Raw genomic sequence first — 4,893 nt, 5'->3', positions numbered from 1 at the left:
GGCACACAATAGAGTTAGCTTCTGATAGTTCAAAGCAAGTCGCTCTCTGGCATACAGAGGTGAGGCAAAGGGATGCAGCTTCTCATTCCCTTCTTAGGGAACAAATGTTAAAGTCATAAGCCAAGACATTCCCTTTCGAGGTAACTTTTTCTGCACTGAATGATGACACTTCGGGGAACAAAATAACCACTGTGCCTCACCGACTAATGCCTGCCCTAGTGTGAAGCTGTCCAGGCACAACTTAGGACGAGAGCACCTGTGAACCCGGCGTAGAAGGAAGATGCAGACTGTGGCTACGTCCACATGAAGCCAGAGCTTACCCTATCCAATCTTTTTTTTTTTCTCATCTCAAGAAATATCTGCATACACATGAAACCACTGAAACAACTCAAAACTATGTAGTATACATGCCAGACCAGTATGTGGCGCTGTAATTCTGCCACAGAGATACACTTAAAACAGCTAAAAAGACTTGGAGCATGCACATAAACCTTGTGTATACAAGCTTAGAAATAACGCTTTATTTTGGCTCAGTAGCTTCTGCAGCATGAACATGAACTGTTACTGTTTTGTGCTGTTAGCGGCTTCTGACTAGCATCAACACATGGGGTGATGACATCATCGTTTCACAAAATTTACGGATAGGCTGTACAGACGAAAATGCAAAGGCGGCATTTTCAGATTTATCCACTCTGGGACCCGGTTTCAAAAAATAGCGGTTTCACCTTCCGAAAACGCCGGATCCATGTGGATGAAACGCCTATCTGCTACAGAATTTGTGGGTATACACAGAAACACGTCTCCGTGTGGGCAGGACCTGTAAAACCTCATAAAAGTATACAGGGTAGCCTAACCCACACCATCACATCTCTCCTGCAGAATGGAGAAGATTGCTGCTCAGACCCCCAAACTCTTTGAGTGGGGGCTCTAGTGGCAACACTCTCTTTTTGTTGTTGTTGATAGAAGGAGCTTGATGACGGCTGGGGCTGTTCCCTGGCAGCAGCCCTTTTAGACTGAGAGTAGTGAGGTAAAAACTTCTTAAATGCGGCTGACTGCTTTTTTGCCTCCTGAAGCCCAGAAGGTGAGAGTGGGGCTGTCATGAGTCGGTTTTGATTTTCTCACTGTAGACTGCCTTTGTTCTATTATTATTAAACTGTTTCTGTTACCTGCCATCGCTCTTGGGTCCTCTGTCTCTCCTGCCAAGGACATCAAGGAGAAACGATTTATCCTTCTCTATAATGCCCAACAAGTTCAGCCACAAATGTCTCTCTGTCGCTACTAATGCTGCCATGGAGCGACTGATGGCTTGGTCTGTGTCCTTAGTAAAGCAAAGAGACAGGTCTGCAGACTTTTAAAGGTTGGCGTGGTACGCCTGCATGATGGCCATTGTGTGCAGGCACGCACCAGCCTGACCTGCCACCATATACGCTCCCACCAAAGCAGATGTAGTACAGCAAGGTTTGGTGGACAGCATCAGGCTTTTAAGGGATGATGCAACGTCGAGTGAGAGGTAGCTGGCCAAAGCCTCTTCCCAATGAAGTGACAAGTCCTACATTCCTTGGGTGGAAGAAGCTGCAGATCGGGCTGATAAGGGCTGAGAAAGTGCTGAAACAGTCTCGAGCTCCTCTGCCAGCTCCATCTGCGGTCCCCCACGACATCACAACCCTCGCCACCTCGGCAGACATGTGACCCGAGCCGTGGGGAGCACAAGCCTGGCCGGCTTCATCGAACATGTCTAGGCGGGAGCAGAGCACCCTGAGTGGCAGCTGCTCATAGTGATCACAGGCAGCCCCCTCAAGAGCTGTCCAAAATCAGTTTCCTGAAGTACATTCATGGGCAAACACTGCCTGCAATGTCATTGCCTGATAAGGCAGAGAGGCAATACGCAGCCACATATGTAACATAAGCAATGCTTATATCTCTTATGGCACTTCATGACAAAAATATTGACATCCTCTTCTACAGTGGTATGTGATTTGAAGTCATCTCCACTTATAGGGACACAAGTGCCTCAGTGGTCTTCATGATGTCAGTTAGAACATTATTTTTATCCATTATCATTCTGATAACTTTGTTCTCAAAGTGAATGGATCTATGATAGAGAGAACTATTAAACAAACTTTCCATTCTACATTACATGAAAATAACTACAGTATAAAGTTATGCATCTTAAAGTTTTTATCAATGAGTTCAGGTCATGACCTGCTTATGTTCAGTATCAATGAACAATGTTTTGGTTGTTGAATTTTCTTAGAAATTTAAACTTATACCAATATATGGAACTCATGCTTAGGTAGCAAATGAAAGGCATTGCCTGACCAAGCCCCTTGTAGAATCAAGCTATATTTAACATTGTTTTGTATGCTGAGTATTTTAAACAGTAAAGCAATTCCTATTCGTATTTTTTTTTTTTTCAAGAACATTTTACTCATTCACTTTGTAGGCTTTATGCACAAGCACTAGGAATCGCATGAAACATTACAAGCATTATTTTCTCTGGTTGATGATGCTCGGCAGAAAATAAGTCAATGGAAATTGACTAAGTTATAGAAATTGTATTGGCCCATATTCGCAGCGTAGTAAAACCACAAAAGCAGGTTTTCATTTATGTTTTACTTCTTTATAGTAAATGTTCAGTATTGCATGTTTTCATGAAGGGTCTATATTCTAAAAGACATATCTTTTATATAAACAGCACAAACTCTTTACTTCATGCTTTGTTCATCATATTGCATGGTTTTAAGATTCTTTTGCGAACCTCTTTGAGTTTTAAACCATAGATTACAGGATTGAAAAGAGGTGGCATAATAATCATCTCTAAAGCCAAAAAATTACGTATAGGAAAATCACTCGAACCATATCTGCTGTACAGCATGTCAAAAAGTAAAAGACATATGAGGTACACATGTCTGCCAGAATTTCCTTCTGCACTCTAATGATGCAATGACAAGCTTAATATAGGATACAATAATTACAACAAAAATGCAAAAATAAAATGAAATAAAAACAAGTCCATAAATGTTATTGGTGACAGTCGATTCACATGAGAGTTTTACTTCTGACCAGTTTTCACAATACAGTTTATCAATGTGATATTTACACAATGTCAACCTGCTTGTTAATAGAACACCACTGAATATAGTAATAAATGGTACAGTCCAACAGAAGCCAAGTAAAATAATACAAGAAAATGTGTTCATCTTTGAGTGATAGTCTAAAGGTCGGCAAAAGCCTGGAAGAAACACGTTAGATGGGATCACGTATGAATCCAGTATTAAATCTTGCAGGAATTTAGGATAGAACCCAGTGGCTCCATATACTCCATTTACACACAGATTACACATAAAAATGTACATTGGTTCATGAAGGGCCCTCTCCAAGACGATAACAACACTGAGCCATAAATTCAGAAACAATATCAGAACATAGAGAAACAAAAAGCATGCAAAATATATATGTCTGCTTGATTTAGAGCCTTTTGGTTCCATCAGAGTGTAGGTTGCAAAATAGGTCCAACTGTCCATTGTATGCTACTCTAAATTGTGATTTTTCCTATACACGATAATTTGATATCTGATTCTTTGAAATTCACAGATAAATAAATAATATAAATATAATTAAAAATAACAATTACATGACAAGACTTAAAAATTACATAAAAAATTGACAAATGTTGTTTTAAAACAATCAGCACTGATAGACTATAACCATGCTAGAGTCATCATGTCACATACTGACAATCATGAAGAGGATCTAAAGACAACTGACATGCTTATCAATATTCTTTTTTCCTCACAGCAATTTCTCTGTGACCCTCTGACACATAAACCTCTGGGATTATTCTGTAAACTGTGTTTTCAGTGTAACTATGCATGCTCTTCCCCATTTCATACTGTAAAGAACAAGATACATGCATCCCTAATTCAATTAATCTTCCATTTATATTAAATTGTAATGTAAAAAACAACAAATCTTTTCAGTGGGTGAATTATATTGCATGTGTGTGTGTGTGTGTAGAATTATGTGCAAATGTGGAAAATAGATCTCCTCCTCATTGGAGGAGATAAAGGAGATAAAGGTACCCTTTCAATAGAAACTCCTAGTTCTAAGTCTATTCTGTAAGGGGATAGACAAAAACAGATCAATAAAGTTCTGAGTCCCAGCCCACAAGGGTAAGAGTGTAACAGATACAACCACGTTCTGAGCCTCCAGTCGGTGAGGAAAGAGACACACACTACGTTCAGAGTCTTTGTTCAACAGAACAGTAAGAACTACAGCACATTCTGAGTCTCCATGCCAATGAGACAAAAGCAGATTGACTAAGTCTGAGTGCCCTATCATACACCCGGCACAATGCAACGGCAGGCACAACGCAAGTGTTTTTTGCTAGTTTCAGCCCAACGCAGTTATCATTTTCATGTCACCACGTTGTTTAAATAGCAAATGCATTCGTGCCAATCTGTTCGCCCATGGGCATGCTTGTTTAAAAATGAGCTGTGTTCAGGCACATTGCTGGCATGTTGCTATTTTGAGGCAACTGAAACGACTGTGCCACTGACCAAAAAAAACCTGGTCTAAAGTCAATGGCGCAGTATTTTTTGTTATTTAAAGGGCGTGTTATTAATATGCACCTATTATGCGGGTGCAAAATGCGCGTACACTTTGCTTGTTACACACACAGGGATGCGCAGCATCACACAAACATGCTAAATATGAAAAATAAAAGGATTACAATGTAAAAGTTTATTGTTGTGTACATAAAGATAAAAATGCCTACATGTCATAATGGATAGTCATTGCATGTATCATAATTATGATTTTGCAGTAATGACAAGTAATTAATTTGGCTAATTATTTGATCAGTCGTGGCAATGTATTTAAACTGACACATCA

The 4,893-nt window shown here is 39.8% G+C and overlaps 1 pseudogene; it reads right to left on the bottom strand.

The window, feature by feature from the left end:
- Positions 1-2,710: 2,710 nt before the first annotated feature.
- On the bottom strand, positions 2,711-3,524 carry LOC137012262 (olfactory receptor 10J4-like; annotated as a pseudogene).
- Positions 3,525-4,893: the final 1,369 nt, after the last annotated feature.

This window comes from Chanodichthys erythropterus, chromosome 22, assembly GCF_024489055.1.
Source record: "Chanodichthys erythropterus isolate Z2021 chromosome 22, ASM2448905v1, whole genome shotgun sequence".
Taxonomy (NCBI): Eukaryota; Metazoa; Chordata; class Actinopteri; order Cypriniformes; family Xenocyprididae; genus Chanodichthys; species Chanodichthys erythropterus.
The sequence above is the reverse complement of the archived record's forward strand: the minus strand, read 5'-3'. Positions and strand labels throughout refer to the sequence as shown.